At 37.3% G+C, this 21,776-nt stretch overlaps 1 pseudogene; it reads right to left on the minus strand.

The window, feature by feature from the left end:
- Positions 1-3,366: 3,366 nt before the first annotated feature.
- Positions 3,367-19,303, minus strand: LOC136288736 (long-chain fatty acid transport protein 6-like; annotated as a pseudogene).
- Between the last annotated feature and the right edge of the window lie 2,473 nt (positions 19,304-21,776).

Raw genomic sequence — 21,776 nt, forward strand, 5'->3', positions numbered from 1 at the left:
TTTCCGAATTCCTTTACACTCAGAAGAGGCCCCAAGGTTTGCATTCTCAGTTCCTTCTATTAACAGAGAAGCACCAATGAAACGCTATCATTGGAAAGTTTTACCTCAAGGTTTTAAAGTGAGTCCTTTTATATGTCAACAATTTGTAGCCTCATTGATGTCTCCAGTGCGTGCTGAGAGAAATGACGCTATCATATTGCATAATGTAGATGATCTGCTTGTGTGTGCCCCCAGTGACTCAATACTCCAACACACGCTTGACCTAGTGGTTAAGGTTTTAACCTCTGCTGGATTTCAGTTGCAGGAAGACAAAGTTCAAATGATGCCACCTTGGAAATACCTGGGTTTGGAAATCACTGCAAGAATCATTGTTCCGCAGAAACTGGAAACTGACTGCAATCCTAAAACCCTAGCAGATCTCCACTCCTTGTCTGAGTCTTTGAATTGGGTAAGACCCGTCCTAGACCTCACAAATGAGGATCTAGCCTCACTCTTCAAATTACTGAAGGGAGAGAGGGAGCTGGTTTCTCCCAGGGAACTGACCCCAGAGGCAAAGACGGCAATTGAAAAGGTACAGAAGACCTTGTCAGAGGGACAGACTCATTGGCGTGAGCCAAACATGCCTTTCCATTTCATTGTTCTAGGAAAGCTGCTACATTTGCATGGTTTGATTTTCCAATAGATTGAAGGGCAGAAAGATTCATTCTTGATCATAGAGAGGGTCTTCCTCTCTCACCAAAGATCCACGACCATCACAGAGTCACAAGAATTGATAGCTCAGCTGATTCGGAAGGCCAGGGTGAGACTGTGTGAATTGGCAGGTTGTGATTTTACATGTATGCACCTCCCAGTCAAACTCTCTGAGGAGGGAAAGAGCTCTCCTGAGAGAATGACCAAAGAAAGAGATGTTTGAGCATTTGCTCCAGGGCAATGCCAGTCTCCAATTATCTCTGGACAGCTACAGCAGACAGATTCCAGTCCATGCCCCATCCCACAAGTTGTTCAATGAGGAATTCCACCTCATTCCTCGTGAGAAGAGGAGTCGGAGACCACTCATATCTCTCATACGGAGATGTACACGGAGGCAACTGGGGCTTTCACAAGTCGGTGATGACTTGGAGAAATCCGCGAACGCAGCTTTGGGAAGCTGATGTTGAGTTAGTGGAGGGATCACCCCAAGTGGCTGAACTGGCTGCCATGGTAAGAGCTTTTGAGAAGTTCTTGGAGCCAATTAACTTGGTGACCGACTCTGCTTACGTGGCGGGGGTAGTGTCCAGAGCAGAGCAGGCCGTGCTCAAAGAAATAGAGAATGTGCATCTCTTCAGGTTGCTTTCAAGGCTAATTTTTAGTCTCTCATCAAGAACATCCGTTCTACGTGATGCATGTAAGGTCACACACTGATTTGCCAGGTGAAATTGCAGAAGGAAATCGCACTACAGACATCATTGCTGCTCCAGTTGAAAAGGCACGTCTCCCTGACATCCTCCAACAGGCAAAGCTGAGTCACCAACAATACCATCAAAATGTGCCAGGTCTGATCCATCAGTTTTGGCTAACACAGAGTCAGGCTCGAGCCATTGTGGCCACCTGTCCCAATTGCTGACTCCAGGCCATATCACCAATGGGCATGGGGGTTAACCCTCGGGGCCTTGGCAGTTGTGAAGTGTGGCAGACAGACATCACACACATTCCTAGTTTCAGTCGCCTCAAATATGTTCATGTGAGCATTGACACATATTTAGGCACAGTCTATGCCTCTGCACGTGCAGGAGAAAAGTCTGCTCATGCCAAGCAGCACCTAGTGTAGGCTTTTTCAGTGCTGGGGACTCCAAAAGAAATCAAAACTGATAACGGCCTAGAGTATGTGTCCAAGGAGTTCCTGGAATTCATCCAGCAATGGGGAGTGGAACGTAAAACTGTCATTCCTTACTCCCCCACAGGTCAAGCTGTGGTTGAGCATACACACCAGATGCTCAAGCAGGTCTTGGCAAGACAGAGCGGTTCAACTGCATGGATGTCTCTGCAGCAGAAGCTCTGCAAAGCCTTGTTTACCATCAGTTTTCTGAACTGTTCATTTGAAAACATGAATCCACCTGTGGTACGTCATTTTAACAGTGGCAATCAGTTCAAATTGTCTCAGTGTCCACCGGTCTTGATTAGGGACCCCAAAACTTGGGAAACCAAGGGTGCCTATGAGCTCGTGACCTGGGGTTGTGGCTATGCATGCATGGCTTCTCCCTCAGGCCCTTGGTGAATTCCACAGAAGTGAGTGAAACCTTTTGTCCCCAAAAATCCAGCTCCAGCAGAAGGGGATGAGAGGCAACTAGCCGCTGCTGCAAAGAGAAGATGCCGCTGGATGAAGGAAAAAGAATCTTCCTAGGTGTGGATTCCTTCTAGCAGAAACAGAAACTTTTACATGTTTTAAAAATGTTTGTGTTTCCCTTGTAGAGAAAACCTACCTCACACTAAACCCTGTGATGAACCCCATCCAAGTGGCCACCTTGCTAATGCTAAACAATCTGGTAACAGCATGGATTGTGCCTCAGCCGCATTAAAACGTCCGGGTGACCCTGGCACAAACACTTCAGCAGGAAAGCATATGTTTGTCCACTGCAGCAGCAGAGAATCCTATGTCTACCTGTCTGGTAGGAATTTCATTGCAGGCCAGAGAATTTCCAGCGGGTTTGGACAAATATAAGTCCAATGAAATTCCAGTATCACGCATCCCCCGACCACACAATGATCACCAGCAGCAAGCTGTGGTGATCGTGAACCCCTTAGAGGAGTGGCTGTAAAGTGCGCCCAAGGTAGCTCAGGAACCCCAAGAGATAGAGTTATTGGGTTCCTCCCCTGCATCCTACTGCATACATTTCTCTGTTGTTCCAAGACCTCATAACAATGACGAGTATCACTATATAAGACAATATCGTGGGGAGTTCACTGCAAAGAGATGGTGTCATAATATAAGCCATATTGCAGCTGACAACCCATCTCACTCAAGTCCCAAAAGCCTCCCTAAGGGATTGTTCTTGATTTGTGGGGATTGGGCGTGGGCAGGAATTCCATCTCGACTTCTAAGAGGGCCATGTACCGTAGGGCGGTTTTCCATATTGACACCCAATCAAACTCTAATTGGTGAATGGACCCACAAAAACAAATCAGCAACCAAAATTCAGAAGAGGAGTGCTGACAAATTGGACCCAAGTTGTAACTCAGAAACTTTTCATTGGGCTAAGTCAAAAAGAGTTGCTGTGTCCCTGTTCCTTCCATGGGTCACAGCAGCCAAAGCTCTAGGTGAATTGGACCATCTAGAGCGCTGAGTGGTCAAACAGGCCAAATTTGACATCCACCGCCATCAGCTCTCTCCTAGAAGACGAGATAATTACCAGACAGGCCACACTCCAGAACCGTGCTGCTATTGACTTCCTCTTGCTCCTGCATGGACATGAATGCCAGGAATTTGAAGGACTCTGTTGCTTGAACCTGACCTCGAAGGCTCCAGATGTCTGTCCTGCCCTTCGGAGCATAAACAGCTTGATTGGACAAGTGAAACAAGAATCTGAGGTTTGGTTCAAAGAACTGTTCAAGGGCTGGGGAGTCACAGGGTGGTTGATTTCTATAGTTAAAACAATTTTGTTATTTCTTGTTATTCTTTTCCTTGTAACAATTGCGTTCGGGATTCTACATCATTTGGTTTTCAAGGCTATCAACGGCCTCATACTTTCTACCTCGGAAGTCAACCACATAGAGCTGGCAAACCTAAAGCAGTCTGACTTCCCCACCAATTTTAAGTGGTGGGAAAGCTCACATCCCTTGTCAAAATGAATCTAATTTTTTCTTGTAACTTTGTTAGACAAAAAAGGGGGAATTGTTGTAATTCTCTAGGGGAATGGTTTCTCCCTTCTGACCCCCTGGAGTTTCCTTACCACAGAATAACCCCTCCTTCTTTCTCTGCCCCCATTGGCTGTGGTTCAACTATCTTTTCCCTGAGCAGGGGGCTATATGATGCCTCACCCTTCCTTGTTCTCTCTCTTTCCCCCCTGGAATTTCGAAGAATAAACGCCTGGGACAAAGGTCCTGGGGAAAGGGCCTCTTCTGATATCTTTATCTTGTCCTTGGTAAAATTCCCTCCAAAGCCTTCTAATAACTGAGTTAGCTCAAGCCCCCTGAGGCGGGTGGAGAGAATTTTTACAACTTACATCCTGAAGCACCATAGATAGTATAACCTATGCTTACTGCATGTGAAGGTACATTTACTTAGTACAGTAATCTGTCAGTGAAAAATTGGTTTCCTCATACTCTAAATTCTTGTATTTGTGCCTTTTAGACAATTTGTCAATATTTAAGGAAAGGTAAGACTGCCAAATGCCTCTCAGCATCCCTTAACAGTAGAAAACTGTGAGCTACAAACTTTCAAATGATGTAATGTGGAGCCCTTTCCTACCCTTTGCAGTCCATGCTCTCCTGCCTGTTTGCAGATCAGCCTTGCAGTCGTAATCCTTGCACTTTTAAAGTGGATGTTAAAGAAGGATTGTATCCCAGTTCTGCTTTTGTATTTTAAAACATGTGAATGCATTTTAATTTGCATATTGGGAAATCTTCTCCATTAAACTTTTATTTTACCATCTACTATAAATAACCTGATAATTCTTTGATGCGTTGTCAGTAACAGTGAATAAGAATCACTTCAAGAACAACCACATCAGGAAAAGGTTTGAAATGGATCATGTCACCCTTTTATAAGAACACACTCTTACGAGTAAGAAGACTACACGTTTGCTTAGTCTTCTACTGACTAGAAGAAAACACTAGGTAAAGAACTTCGAAGCAAAATCCAACAGCCAGGTTATTAATCCCATCTAGGATTCTTAGGTATGGATGGATTCTTAAAGCAAAATAGAAGTTTAATGCATCATACATTTGCTAAAGTTCATCATAATAACAATCATAGAAACAGTAATTTAGGCTACTACTACCTTTTGTTTTCAATTATTGAAACTGTTTGTAAAATGCATTCTGCAATATCAGATTGAAGAGACCAATTTTCAAGTGAGACAGAAGATAAAAACAAGTGGGAGACAGCTGATTGTCTTACCATGATTCTCACAAAGCGTGGCTTGGCATAACTTGGAAGGAAGTCCTCAACATGCTTATAAATTCTTTCTCCATTAAAGGCGTGGTAATGTTTAAACACAATAGCTGCCATCCCTGTTCTTCCTTCATAATCTAAAAAATTGAAAAATTACAAGTGTGAGTGTATGTGAATGTTTTATAACATTTGGGGGGGATTTGGTATTAGTCAGAATAAATAAATTAATATTGTGAAATATCTGTCCTGTTTTCTCAGACATCATTGACTATAAAGTATATTATATTTTATTGATAAGGTATATGATATTTTATTTACTATACATGGCATTGGAAGACTTTAAACATTACTTTCAGTGGGTATATTCAATTAAAAATATGTCACTGATATCTTTTTATTAGGAACTTTCTGTAGCTAGAAACTGCCTGCTAGTTTTTTTTTACCTACCTGAACACTGGTAACATAATGGCCTAATCAAAACAGAGGGACCATTAAAACAAACAAACAAAAAACAACAACAACAAAACCAAACCACCTCAATGCACTCACACAGACTAATGCAATAGATGGACATAGACACATGTGAGATTGTACTTGCTCTATATAATGTTAAATGCCTATTGTACCCTGTTCAGGCAGTGCTAAGGTTGAGTGAGTGTGTCTATTCCACAGGCAAATTTATGACAAAAAGGGTAAGTGACTCCTAGTAAATTACACGTGTCAAATTATGTTTGACATGCAAACAGAAAAAAAACCCTTTTCAAAAACATATACCAGACATAGTTCCTGCATTCTATTTATGGAAAAGCAAGTAAAAATTCTAAGTGAAGAAAATATAGTTGGAATAAGTCAGCTGCCTCATTTAAACCTGTTCAGAAAAAAAGAGTAGCCTTGAGATGTGCCTAAAGGCACTGGAGAGAAAAAATATGGGCAGTTACTGAATTGGTGATATGCTGTAAATTTTGTTTTGGTGATATTTGTGACTCAAGTCAATATAGAAATATGATAGACTGTGCTATCTAGATTTTATTGACATTACAACCAGAAATTGATGTGAATCTTGACGCATTTTTAATGTGCTATTTGCTGCCTGAGGTAGCAATAATCCTTTCAAGGACCTCCTGTCAGCTCCAACTGTAGATGATAATGAGAGATGCTTCGAACATTCAACTACCATTTTATTTGCATGCACTGCATGACTGCCACCTGCTGATCAGCCATTCAGATTATGCCCTCTTAACTTTATTTTTATGGATCCTCTTTCTTTGAACCCATTGTGTTTCCCATCTCTCAGTGCTGTCTCTTGACAGCTTCTTCCTCATGAGACTATTTTCTTTTAATACTAGACTTTGTTTTCCTTCAAAGGAAATGATGAACAGTTACTCAGCACCACAAAAAGTTTTTCTTTCTCAACCTGTTCCTTCAATGGCTGCATCTTCTGAGGTATTTTCCAATTTTGTAATTTGGTTTCCCACAACTTTTCAGCATGGTATTGTATATTTTTATGAAGCATCATATATGATTGAGAACATTCCAATTATGAAAAAATATATATGTTTTTGGACAGTATTCATAAGGTAACAATTTCAAACATTATCTTTTAATATACTCTATTTTACCATTTTTCAGATGAAAGTCTGTAGCCTAAGAGAAGTCTTGCGTAGTTTGAACTTTGTATCTATCACTTATGTGAGGTAAATTTTTCATTTATCTCAATGTTTCTTCCATTCATTACAAAATTTCAACACATCATGTTTGTTAAATACAGTGTTTTGCTGAAACTGAAATTTATATAAACTGTAGAAAAGCCTGAATTGCCAAGCTGAGACCACTTGCATCCTTACATGTATTTGTGCATGAAGTTGCAAGAACAGAAAAACTACAGTAAGAAATTACTTTCTTCATTTTATACTCTTAAACTATAGGGAGTGTCTTACTTTTTACGCTTACACCATAAACAATAACTTCTTAGACAAAATCCATCATACCAATGATCTCTGCAACTTCTAAAGTGCAACATTTTCTCCTTTACACCTGTTGAAAATATTTCTTATATTAATATAGATGTTAAGGTGCACATTTTTTATTCTATATATGATGGAGGACTACTTTTAATGTGAGCTACATACATTCTTAACTGAAGAATGTAGACAGACAGACAAATCCTCTTCTTTAGTACCATCTCATTTGAGATGCCAGCTATAAAAGAAGTGCCAAACTTGAAAAATTCTACTGTGTTGGAGTGAACTTTGGTGGACTTGAATTCTATCCTTAGTGGTTTCGTTTAAACAAAGTTGACATTCATCAGGTTTGAGTCTGACCTTTGTCATTCAGTCCTATGTATGTGTGATTTCTTCCAAGTTCCCTGGATTTACCTTAACTTTTTGCTATACCTGAAAATGTCTCCCACACGGTCAGTGAAGTAGAGGAACCCATCCTCATCCATCTCTAGGAGGTCCCCTGTGTCAAGATACACTCAGGAGTTTCTTCTCTGAGGCTTCTTTATTTCCAACATATCCAGAAAATGGGGTATTCTCAGTAACTTGAAGAACCAGAAGACCAGGTTTACCGGCAGGCCATGAGAAGGGGATGCAAGTAAACATATATAGAGTGAGCTACTAAGAGCATAAATTATCATATTTAAAATCCTAAGTAAAGCCACATCTGTTCTGTACGTCTTATTGCTACATTTCCTTAGCTATTTCCAGAGAAGAAGAAATGGGTGAGTTGAAAAGGGAGCATGATTTTACTTCCTTCTCTTCCAAAAATCTGGACCACAGGGAAGAGATTTTTCGAGTGTATTGCACATCACTTATCTGGTAAAAAGCATTTACCCATTGAAAGGATGTCAGTCTGGCATTTGAAAAGGGTGATGGTAGTCAAACAATACATGCAGAGGCAAAATATATAGTACCTAAGATCTTGTGCTTTGAAATTTTCCAGGGGATAGGAATGCTACTGCCCTAGCACTGGTGTGCTGTTGTGAGAAAACAAGTTTTAAGCCACAGCGTGTCTGGGCCCCTGGCCATCAAGGAGTCCCTGGGGTCTGAAGCACATCCCTACTGGGCATCACTCCTTGTTGCTGCCTGTCTAAGTCCAATTTGTAACAAGGGAAAACTTCCATTGACTTCACTGGAATGGATTCAAAATACCCTTTAAACATGTTTTTTTTAATTATTCTCTATCTATGATAAGTACTGGCTTTATTCTCAGTGTGTTCCTGAGGCTAAAAGATAATTCCATCTTCAAAAGACTTTTATTTTACTCCTTCAGCAGATGTAAGGAGATGTTTTCAAACAAATAGTTCTCTTCATTGCTGTGTTTCTGCCTCTTAAATTAAATCTTCTTCATTTTTTTGAACACTCAATGTGGAAAATGGAATGAAAGCTCATACTATTTTTCAGAAGAGAAGCTGGCATTGCTGCAAGTACGATATATAATTTATAACAAAAGAACAACCAAACAAAAATGTTGAATATAAAAAAGAAATTGCTCTAACCCAAAGTCAATTTTACAGGAGGATCCTCTAATCCAGTTTGTGTATATACTGTCATTACAGTCTCACATCGCAGCAAGTGACAGCTTAAGAATTATTTAAAAAATATTTAACAACCTGCAAAATTTTTCTAGTCTTGTCATGAAACTGGGAATTTTACCAATTTCACTGAGAAACCAGTAATTTTTTGTCCAGTTTCTAATGTAACTTTAGTGAGGAAGCAAGCTCTTTTCAAGAAAAAAGCATAAATATTTCTTTTGATTTTAATATTATCAGCAAATCATGTATTGTCAGAAATACCAGATGATTGATACTTTTTTCCAGTACTATTACCAGAATATGTTATATTAATTATATTATATTATATTATATTATATTATATTATATTATATTATATTATATTATATTATATTATATTATATTATATTATATTATTATATTATATTATATTATATTATATTATATTATATTATATTAACCGTAATAATTACTGATTTGATGACCAGTACCTACTATATGTCGTTAAGATCTGAGATTATCACGACCTATTATAATTTAGGTGATCTGTACAAGTCTCTCTTCTACCTTCAGGAATTTTATCTCTATGGTAGTTAAATCTACCTACTAAAACTAGTGATGTTAAATTCCTTTTCCCCAGAACTGTTAATTTTAACACGATGGATTCATGCATGTGTCACAGACACATGAATATTTGATGTGACTTTACTGATTGCAGTGCTGTCTTTCGTGAGAGTCATTTTTCAGGATTTTTCTCAGAGATATTCTCAGCTAGGAGGCTACCTTATTTTCAGTCTGGGAGCTTCAGCTCTTTGAGGTGGTGTATTCCATTTTAAGTAGAAGTTTGGAAAGTCTGAAACTCTAGATACAAAATAGATAAATCTATTTTTGTTACTAAATATAAAAATATGAACCATAATTTGAAATTGTACAGTTCTTCCTCAAAATTTTAAATCTGAAATTTAGAAAGCATCTTTAAACATCTGGCCACAGAGCACAGCATATCTGGGAATTACTCTATCCATGGTAGGATTTTGTTTGTTTGTTTGTTTTGTTTTTTGTTTATTGTGGTTTGTTAGTTTTGTTTTTGTTTTTGTTTTTGTTTTAAAGAAACTCTATGAATCTGATTTTTCTGGGAATAGGAACAAGTTTTTCTCAAGTGAAAATAAAAATATTATGGGCCTTGAATATTACTAATGTTCTTATATTATTGTAATTTTTTTTTATTATTTTATAAATACTTGGACTTATTGTTGTAAATAGTAGCAACATATCCCTGTTTGGAACTATTTTCCAATGTCATTTTTAAGTTCTAGGTGTGTGTCAAAAATCTGTTGCTCACAGAAGTATCTTCATCTAAATTGAGTTATCCGTTAGTAATAGATAGCTAATGTTTTTTCCTTACCTATGGGTGCTTTTTTACACCTTCCATTTCCATCTTTTATAACTTCTTGTTTCCAGACATCATATTTCAATAACTCAAAAGAATGTAGAAACTAAAAAAAAAAAAAAAAGCACATATGCACAGTTAAAAACATCTCTTTCTTGCTCACTTTCTAGCTTTGATAAAATTTGCTTTGAATGAATGAATAGTCCCTTTTGACTTTTGAGACAACCTGAAATAAACTGACAGTATTCTAAGATAGATTTGTCAAAAAGTGTTTATATCATGATAAGCAACACTAAATATAAATATACAGATAAGTGTTAATTTCCTTTATTGATAAAAAGAAGCCCATTGTCTTGAGTATGGTCAGATTCAAATCATTTATATGAAGGACAAAGTGCATTTGATCAAATTGTCAATTTTGCTTTAAAACTACCATCCATTTCTAAGTAGAGGCTTAATACCACTAGAACGCAAATCAAGATGATTCTCTGACAGAAAAAAAAAATCCAAAATAAGTTTACAGACATATCAATCATTACTCCACACAGATGCAAGTGGAAATTTACAACTTAATCGCTTAATTAGTCTTTTCTGCCTCATCCATCCACGTGGTTAAGATTGCTAGAAGATTGAAAGTTTTGCAGAGTTGTTATGGGCATGCCAAAGCTTTTTTGGCATCTCAGATTAAAAGCAGAAATCATTTGCAAGTCGTTAATCTGTTATTGATCTTAATTGATCTGAATCTTTAGAATTGTTTGAATAGTATTTCATTGTAGTATAGGATTCATGATTCACAGAAACTGTACAAATTGGAAAAGCATTTGAGACAGTCGGTGTTTTTTACGGTAGAAACACAGAGTTTCAGGAGTGGTTGTATATGTAAATTTATATCTTAGATATTTTGAGATTAATATTTTTCCCCTTTATTTGATGAGAATTTGTTTTGTTTTGTTTTGTTTTGTTTTGTTTTGTTTTACTAACCTTATTTCAAAGAAAGTGTGAGTGGAGATGAAGTCAAAGAGCAAATTTGTGTAAGTTTGCTTTGGAATATCCATCTCCTGATTCATACCAGAAGTCAAAACGAAACTATTTTCTGGCCTCAACATTTAATACATGAGGATTTTCAGGATGATGAGTAAACTTTAACAAAAATCATCATAATCAATACTGTGAATAGTCACTTCTACACAGTCAGTTTGGGGTTTTTTAATATATTCTGCAGAAAAAGTTGGGTACGCAGGCTTCTATGTACTCACTGTGTATATTTATTGTGCCTTCAAAATGTACAGAGAATAGAGCCAAGGTAGGGGCTAAGAATAAGGTTTCTGTTTTCATGAAACAAATTCTATTGTATCTGGAAAGAAGGAAGCAGTTCTTTCCTTCCTGTTCTTTATAATTTCTGCCTTTCACATGCCTTTTAATTTTTTTTTTAAATTATTGAATGCTTTAATTATTGTATGGTTTAATTGGTTGATTGGTTTCTTGATTTGACAACCCTTACCTTTGAGAAGATGCCAGCACAGCCCAGAGCTCCTATTTTATTACTGTAGTTCAGGAAACTAAGACTTCCTTCTGTGGACCCGTAGAATTCAATTTTTTTATTTGGGCCAAACCTCATCGGAAGTTTTTTCTGTACAGAAGGTCTGATACCATTTCCAAGAGCAATGCACACTTCATGAACTCTGTCCTCCTCTTTCTGTGAACAGACAAAAACAATCATTCTGTAGCTGAGAAAACTGGGCCTAAGTACCTAAAATTGATCTTAGATTTTCTAACAGAACAATTTTCATTTATGAACTGCCACCTTGACTAAAATACTTCACAGAACAGTGTTTTTTTATAAATCACACAAAAAAGCGTAAGAAGATTTAGTCTGAGGTTGAGGGGGTTTTGCAGGATGAAAACTTTATTTCTGTCATTCTTTGAATTTTCACTTATGAACTCCGTAACTAGGATGCATATTACAAAGTTTAAAAGATTTTAGCTGTAAATAAATAGGTTTTAAGGAGGCAACATTACCTATAGAATGGAAGTTCCTTTCCCACCAAAAAGAGGTTTTCCTGTATCAACAAAATTGTGCCTTATAACATTTCTGATACACAATGGTCGATTCTTTTTGTAATGATACTTAGTAGAAAATTTAGCACATCTGCTGTGTTCCTTATGGAACCTGAAAAAGCGAGTTCAAGAATAACTCAAAGCTGTTAAAAATATCTCATATGATTAGGTTCAATTTTAATCTTGAATCCAGATTCACCAAAAGATAATAATTAAATCTGCAGTCAAAATGTAGTTGCTAATCTGTTATTGTTACAGGTCAATGATGTAATTATTGTGGTAAACTATTCAAAAGTTTACTCATGTAAGTGCTTTCTGCATAGGAGCAGACTACTCAGCACCGTATCTATAGGACTGTAGTCACAACTTAAAAGCCCTCACTTTTTTGGAGGTATAGTTAGGATTGAGTAATTAAGTTACTGTTATTGCTGAATGTCAACAGAAAAGAAACTTATTTCAGGTCAACAAGAATTGTTTCTTCAAGCCAAATAAATGCATTTTGGTTTTGTTGCAGTGTTATTCTAATCTTTAAAACTGTAAAATTACGTTTGATTTCTAAATAATATTAAGGTATTTAAAAGATGGAACTTTGCCTTGTTATTACACTTGTCATTACACTGAGTTTCAAATTGTTGACTTTCAAAAATGTTCACATAAAATTGTTTTGCGAACTATGTATTAACAGAGAACTTCATTTGATCCAGAACTGCATTTTATGGTGGTTAATTATTTGCCACTATAGGATCAACTGTAATGCAGACTAAACCTCACTTGTTAAACACAGGAGTCAAACAGCAGTTTGATATTCCCTGCTTCTGCCTAATCAGATGTGTTTTCTTTTGCAAATTTAATGGTAAATCTGAAGAAATAAGTGTTTTGATCACATGTTTGTAATCCAACCCAAATATAAACCAGCGGGGAGGCTGACTGGGAGACTTCCTTCATGTGTAATGTTGTCTCCTCTTCAGCATTTTGTCTTTAGGGTGAAATGATGGGTTTTGGTTTTTTCCCCAATATATTTTGTGATACTGTAAGACTTGAAGTAAAACTCAAGAATTTGAGAGATTACAAGCTATAGCTGAAGCTGTTATTCTTACCTTGGTTCTTGCCTGGTACAACAATCTGCAGTATTTCCCTGAACTACTTTGAATTTAAATGTCTTTATTTAAAAGTTACATGGTCTCCTTTAAAAACACTCATGGACATTCTTTCTCATTATTTTGTTATCTTCTATGGGCTTAATATTTACTTCTGATAAGTACATGAGGCTGGCTATCTTGGAGTAGCTATAACTAGTCACAGAGTTTCTGTCCACACCAAGAAATCCCTGAGTGTCTCCTAGTTTCTAAATCCTTGTTCTTTCTCAATTTGTGAGACCTGGGCATGCTCAGTGAAAGGAGGGAAGGACAGACACCCTGTGTATGTTGTAGAGCATACTGCAACAGGTCCCTCATGTTCAGCCCTTGTCATGAGCCATACCAGACCTATTAGCCTGCATGGATTTCTTTCGGGGTAGAAGAATCTGTGTGGTACAGCAGAGGTTATAGGTGAAGGTTGCATGTTAGATATGTATATAACATCTGGTTGTATGTTATATGTGGTCATAGTCTAGTAAAATATGTGATCTTGACAGAGCTCCTGATGTACCTGATACACTTCTGTTAGCAGCCTCACCTTCCTTAACTCATCTACGCCATTTCTGTTTTTCCATCTTACCAGTTCCATCTATTTCTTCTCTATTAAATTTTTGTTATTGAGTCAAGAAAAGAAAGTTGTCTATTGCTTTTTCTTGCAGGAGAAATCTTTACGTAACTGGTTTAGCCTAGCTAATTATTCCTTTGTGATTTTTTTGATCCATGGACTACTGATACAATGTTGGTACAGGCTTGGGTTCTGGCCAACAGCTGTCCTGTCTTCTACCCTTGAATACTTCTTGTCTTTGATCCCTCTCCTACCCAATAATAAGATTCTGTGCAAACCTGCTAGTCCTTGCGTCAATCTCTGATCAATGTCATTGGAGACCATTTGAACTTTGTGCTTGTACATGATGTTTTCTGAGGTAGGCAGAAGTATTTCTTGTCACCTCCCTTCAGCAATATCCTAACTCACAAGCATAAAATTTAAAAAAATTAACCAAGCTTTCCCACTGTCACTGAGAAATGAGAGTTGCATCTTAACCAATATTTTCAGACTTACTCGTCACTGTTTGGTGACATTTGACTTTGTTCTAAACCTGATCATGATTTAGCTATCATGATCTTTAGAACTGTTATCCCAGTGAGGACCAAGATGTTGCACCACACTACGACTACTTTGGCTTTATACAGATATATCTATCATCATATATAGAGGCATGGAACAGAATGTGCCTTTGGGGGACTTCTAAGAAAAGGATTTAAACTAATAAAAACCTCATTCATCAGTTTCAAAGTTAAAAATTAATTATCATCCATTAAATGCTGAACATAATAGTCCTCTCTTGATAACTAACTGCTTTGGAACAGAGCACTGAAATAGTTTAATCATTTAATCTGGTTTGAACTCTTGTTTGGTCATCAAGTAGGATTAAGCTTTTACAGCTTACACCTTCTTCCTGTGACTTGCTGGTCACTCAGATGAAAAGCCAACAAGCTTGGCTCTGCAGAGGCACTTCTGAGAGTGTCAGGGTGTAAGTGTCCTATCCTGCAAGGCTTGTTCCTTTGTCACCACTTCATTTGCTGATAAAAACTTCATTGCTATTGCTAACAGCAAGGAACACAAGATGTAAATTCTGTATACACTGGAAAAACTCTCAAATATTGAAAATACTATACTGTTCAGAAATGGGTGAATCTATCTGGCTTTCATATTTGCTATATCTTAAAACTGCGTTTGCAAACAGAACTTACACAGGGCTGGTTGCAGAGGTAGCGGCAGAGTTCTCCAATATACAAAAACATGGTAACATTGTATTTCCTACAGTCATTCCAAAACTGTCTCTCAGAAAATTTCTTCTTCAAAACACAGGTTGCTCCTGTGTGATGAAAACAAATAAGAAATTTTAAAAAAAACTCTAAAAAAAATTGTTTGTCTTCTACCACTATTGTATTAAAAAAAGTCATCCTCTTAAAATTCATCTAATTAAATATATTGTAAGCTATTTCCAGCAGGGTCTGTCTGTTAAATGTGACTTGCACAATTAAGCCCTTCTTCTTTTACTGAATAAGAACTAAAAACTTAGAGTAGTAGAAGCAACAGATGCAAATCTTTTAACCATCTCCCATTAGAAACATTCTGCCTAAACATTCTGTTTCTGTCAAGATCATGAACCGGTTTAACTCTGAAAAAATATCTTGAAATGGGGGAAATGGTAGCTCACAGTTTCTCTATTTGTGTGACAAGTGGTGGAAAGGAAATGGGGTAAGTCTTTGATGTTTCCATTTCACTCCCCTTTTTCTGTTTCTGGACAACTGAGAATCAACATTTTTTTGTTTCTGTGACCCTGATATTCTTTCAGAGCTTTCCATTCCAAAAGCCACCTCATTCTACACCTCTCATGTCTGACACCCCATCCCTTCCTAAGTGTTGTTAGTCAAGAATTTATTAATTTCCCTGTTTCTATCCTTTCAAAATTTTGTTTTAGCCCAAGTCCTCTTTGTCCCATGTGAGGCTTCCCAGGGCCTTCCAAGTTTTGAATCCCTTCTAGTCCACTTGTTCCCAGCTTGCCTGATCCTCCCCGATCTTGAAACCCCTCAGAGCTCTTCAGCCTCATTCTCCTCAAAAGATTCAAATCCCAGACTCCCAAGTCTCTATCTGAACACCTAAGAAAGCTGTTACCCTAAATTTTCTGTTCCAAGACAATTCATAGCCTCAAACTTCTTCATGCACCCATTTTCCCATCCTCTTTGTGTTTCTGTTAGGCAGAAGCAGCCTTGTCAGCAGCTGTTGTAAGCCAGCGTGATTGCCTGCCTCATTCCTGAATAACCAAAACACTGAAATATCTTTTAAAATGCTCCAGTTACACACTTAGCATGCCAAAACCCAGTATCTGGGCAAGACTCTAAGGAGAGAAAAGGAGGATATTCCTGGGAAATACCTCATTGTTAGCTCTCTACAGATAACTCCCATTATCGAATTTAGAAGGAGAGGGTTTGTCCTTCTTCCTTTTTTTCACTTAAATATGATGAATCTAATTCTGTAGGAATTACTCAAATAAGAGACTGAAAAACTCCGCAACACTTTTAGTCAATCTTATTCTGAAGGTTAGGCCTCCACAATGCATTTTTACCTCCTGACACTAGAAATCAAGCCTCAGATCCTGTGTGAATGCCTTCACTGACTTTTGGCATAGGGTACAAATATGATTTCAGAATAAAACCTACAGAATATGTGCAGTGGTGCTAACAATACACAGACCTTAAATCATTTTATGTCAGATTTATACAACAATTAGTGTCTGTTCTAAGCTTCAAAAACTATGCATATACCGTAGATGCTGCTTGCAAATGGGAGAGATAATAAAAAACCTAAAATTACAGAAGTTTTTTGATAAACATAATATTTGAGATACCAAGCAGTTATTTATCTAATAGTAACATGTTACAGCCTTGTCAAGTAATGAAACTTTAGTAGAGGGTAAATATTACCTAGCTGAATGCATCCACTGATGCCAAGAAGGGAAGCACTGATGTGGTTCAAGGGGAGAGTGACGTACATAATATCCTGAGAAACTGCACCACACTGAGTAAATACTAAGGAGGCAGCCAGGGTTCTTAGATGAGTGATGATAGCAGCTTTTAGGAAACCTGACAGAGGAAAAGAGCAAATAACTATAAATGTACTGCATGCATTAATAATTTTGCTGTAAGTAGAATTATGTTGGGAATGTACAGGAGCATTTTCTCTTCTGAGTCTTTGTCCTTTCCTTCACTGTTTTACGAGTATATCTCCTTAGTCTCTCAGCTCCTTCACTCTTTCTGGATGTAAAGCTATTCAATCACAGAATTATAGAGTGGTTAGGGTTGGAAGGGACCTTAAAAATAATGTAGTCCCAACCCCCTGCCATGCCTGTCTGTTTTGTCTGGGGGACGGAGTCCATGCCCTTCACAGGCGTGTGCAGGACAACTCTGCATACAGGTTTCCCTTGCCAGAAAGTGAGAATGGGAAAACTTCTGAAGAGCCACGGTGTCTCTCAACTTCTATTTGCAATAGAAATAACTTCTGCAAAGTTGTTTGGATTGACTAGTGGATAGATACCTCCATTTCTTCCACTCTAGAAATAACTCCCATTTCAGAATCAAAGGCAGAGTTTCCACCATTCTTCCTTTCTGAGCAACTCTTAGAGACTTACTTTATTTGCTTTATATTCAAGAAATTAATTTTTGCCATGGAGTATCTATGTAGAAGTTCAATAACTGAAATTTCCCCCTTGTTATGCCATGGCAAAAAATGGTTTAAAGTGTACTGTGCTTCTAAATAAATTAATTCCTCTCTGTCCTGGCTTAGAAACTCAAGTTCTGTCTTTTTGTGTCTTGTTGCTAAATATATACTGCCTTAATTTTCAGAGGTTTAGCTGTACTTTGTTAGTACATATCCTCACCTGTACTTCCCGATGTGAAGATATACAGAGCTGTGTTTCTTGTGTCAGTGACAGCTCTAAGATGAGATGGAACGGGGTTATCAGGCACCTTGTCTAGTTTGTCTGATAGAGTGTGAACATGCTGGGAAGGAGAACTGGTGCTCATCAGCCAGACAGCAACATAATTTTCCAAGAGATTCAAAATAAATTCTTTCTCTATTAATTCCAAACAATCTGCCAAGTTAAACAAACAAACAAACAAACAAACAAACCATATCCATGCTAATATTAAAATAAGTGCAACAACAGACCTGATTACCAGCACTGAGATTATACATCATACCACTGTGTGAACCCACTGCAGCCACAGGAGGGCTAACCTGCATTTTTCGCTGGACAGTGAAAAAATCATCATGATGTTTTATTTCCCCATATTTCTCATATGACTTCAATTGTAATTGGTAAAACACCATGAACTTTGTTGGTGATGCTAAGACATAAGATTTAATTTAATCACATTTGTTTCCAAGCTTGGTTCACACACCAAATAACAAACTCTCACAGGTTCATATGGAATTATGGTAGTATTGCCAACCTGTATAAAAGATGGAAAAACAGGAGTAGAAAGTGAAGTAGATTGCCTAATATTGCATAATATGCCATGAACAGGGACAAAACTGCAGCTCATTGTGCTGTAATCTTTGCTCCAAGCAATGCTAGCTTGGGATCACTACTTTAAAGTTGTTACAAAGTAACATAATTTTTTATGCAGGTATTTTGAGCTGGAGGAAATCATGACTACAGAGGGAATCTGTGTCTTCCTGTAGTCAGTGAAGTTTTATATAATCCACATTAATCAATAAATAGAAATGGAAATGAAATTATGCCAAAGTATCTCCCAAGGCTGTTTTCTTGCTGATGCTTGATTATTGCTCCTGATGCCTTGTACAGTACTAGGAGAGTTTCAGATTTAAACTTTTATTCTACTAATTAATTGCATGGGGCTTATTTTGTGCTTATACCCTTGAAATTTAACCATAATCTCTTTACTCTCCATTTTAGACAACACTATCTCTTTCCTTACTTTCCCCCTGCCTTTTCTTCCTTCCTTTTAAGTGTGTGTATATAAAGAGCCTGCAGCATTGAAGGGCTCTGATTTTTGATAAAAGCGGGAAACAGTGGAAAGTGAGCAGTAAGTGTAACACAACACAGAACTTACCTTCTCCTATGACCAGTGCTTTTACTAAACGTGTTAATGCAGCGCGCTAGAGATCTTGAGTGGATACTGGTGTTGAGAAAGGCCACGATGAAGCCCAGCTTGGCCAGCCCAAACCAGACATGGATGAAGTCAGGTCCATTACCCATCAGCAGGGCCACAGTGTCACCTTTTTTCAGATTCCCATAGTGTAGGAAGGCCTGTGCTAACCTGTTACTCCTCCTGCCCACATCCTGGTAAGTGTACACTGTCCCTTCATAGATAAGGAATGGCTTGTGGGGGTTTTTTTCCACTGTCTGCATGAAAAGGTCAATTATGGAGTGAATTCCATTTTTTGTCCACTTTTTTACTGTTGCCTTTGACCTCTTCTGCCTCAAGAAATTGATCAGATCTTCCCAGAAATAAGGGAGAAAGATCCTCAGAGAGACACACAGCACTGCTATTCCTCCAGTAATTGTCAAGAGCCACCTGCATAGCATGCTTGAAGCTGGGCAAAAATAGATTTAGTGATCTCAGACATATAAAACACATACATTATAATATTTAACACTGAGTTTTAAGACATAGACTGGAAGTTAATAAACTAATTACAATTCCACCAATTAATTTGAGAACTGTTAGAAATACCTTATTATCATTTACTAGAATAAAAATACCCACAAGAGTACAGAAAAAAAAAAGGGGGGGGGAGTTAAGAGTGAAAAAAGGATTGTGAAGGATTTTTAACTTGTAATCAAAACTATGTCTAGATTTTTTACTGTCGCGGGGCAAATCCTAAAAAAATATTGAAACAAACAGACCAAGGATTTATCATCATATGTATAATATGAAAGTATGTTATGTATGATGCACCTGTAAGATGCACCAAATGTTGTTCTTTGCTGCCTAAGTTTTATTTTCTGGTCTGATGGAATCTGAGACCATTTGAGACCAAAAGTTTGAACAGTCTAATGAACATACAGCAATTGCAGGCAGCATACTCTGAAACTTCTGCATCTTCTGAAGTATCCAGTTTTCACCATAGAATTTTGTGGCATTTGCAATAAATGGTGATTATTAACTTTGTAATATTTATATTATTTACATTATTTTACAATAGCAGCCTACAGTCTCAAACAAAATCATGCACAAACACATACTGAGGTTTGGAAAACAACCTTTATAGCATAACAATTATTAACTTCTCTAAATTATTTCTGGCAAAAATTGTCATATTTTCAAACAGTCATAGAGGAGGACTTGTGAAGATCATGCAAGATCCCTAGAACATAATATATGTAGCATTGACTAGTCTCCTTTTTAAAGTGTCAGCCATGATTACTACAAATATTTGAAATATCTTATGTGACACTCTATGACTCAGGAACATTTCAGCAGACCAAGGGGCTTTTCTAAATGGGTTGGCCTCCACTCTGTAGTTTAGAAATATCTTACTGACAAGCTGTACCGTTGGTATATTCCTCAAGCTTGTTTACATTTTTAACAATATGCAATGAATATACTCGTAAAATTTAGTGGAATTCTTGCAGAAAGCAAGATCTTGTATGTACCATAAAGCATAAAAAATGTATCTGTAAAAGGGCTGCATAAAAATGAAAGCATTGCAGCATTAATTGCACTTAAACATACAAAGGAAGCTAAAGCTTGTAAGACACAATGTTTTAACATTCTAAATAAAAATTCTAACCCCATCAATTTCTGAAGTCTTTGATTTATAGAGACTTTCTTAGTTACCTTGAAATCTGCCAATTCTTCTTGATTACATTGTGTTATCTCTCAGGTCAAATGTCTTCTCTTTCCATGTTAGAAACAAGTAAAGTAGCTGCAAGTTTAGTCTTACAATAGATGTGCCATTAAAAGACTCTGTGTTTCAGCTCATTTGGCCTCCTTACTGACTTTCTGCCTTTCTCAGAATGTTATTGTTTAATGGCCAAGGGCACAAACAGAAGACCTCCTCCTGAGTGTCATGGCTTGTCTATGATTTGGAAATGTTTACTCAGCTTTCTTTGCCACATGCAAACATGCAAGATTCACTTAAATGAATCAACCAGTAAATTTGCTAGCTCTGGGCAAAGTCGAATTGGCAGACTTCATAAACTGAACCAATAAACACATAATCCTAAGAGAAAAGAAATAAACAGGATGATGATGTTAGACCAGGTTTCAGCCCTAGCTTTCTTTTAGCATTTTTATATTACTTCTGTTGCCAAAAGTAGCCATAGTGTGTAAGTGAGAACTCAAAGCAGAATAAAACAGAAGAAAAAATAAGAAGACTAGAGGGGGAAAAAAAGTTGGTCCTCAAAGCTATGTCAAGATTAATTTTGGTTTACCCTTTTCACACTTGAATGTGATTGGAAAGGCCCACAAATCCTTGTTTTAGAATTTTTTGAGCAAAATACGGTTTATGTAGAAGTAAACAAAGAAAATAAAGGAAAAATGCAGAAGGAGAAGGAGTGAATTTTAGGAAAGACTGACTATTGTGAAAGGGCATACATCCCTCTGAGAGAGAATACAGCCAGCTGAGAGTCCCACAGCTAGCTGCAGTGCAGAAATCTTACTGTTGTCACCTGCTGTATGCCGGGAATGAAAAGCCTGATACTTGCTTTTGACTGCAGTATTCTGGCAATACAACCTAGCTTGCTTGTGATAATTGCTTGTAAGGTTTCTCCAAAGAATTCACAAAAAGTACATGCACAGGAAATTAAATTACACTCCAACTGAAGGGGCTGCTCAGAACAATGAAGTATTTTCTCGAATTTAGACGAATTCAAAACACTTTGGAAAAAAAAATCATACACTATGATAAATAGGCCTTGATTTTTCTGTAAATGCAAACCAGTTGTTTTTAAGGACATATGAAATGCATGCTTAAGTTGCAGTCTAAGCAAATCCTTTGTATCCTTACTAGATCAGCTACTGAGCTACTGCTGAGTTCTGGCATGGTTTGGTTGT

The sequence above is a fragment of the Chamaea fasciata genome, unplaced genomic scaffold, assembly GCF_029207755.1.
Source record: "Chamaea fasciata isolate MVZ Bird 193981 ecotype frontalis unplaced genomic scaffold, bChaFas1.0.hap1 SCAF_4, whole genome shotgun sequence".
NCBI classification, from domain to species: domain Eukaryota; kingdom Metazoa; phylum Chordata; class Aves; order Passeriformes; family Sylviidae; genus Chamaea; species Chamaea fasciata.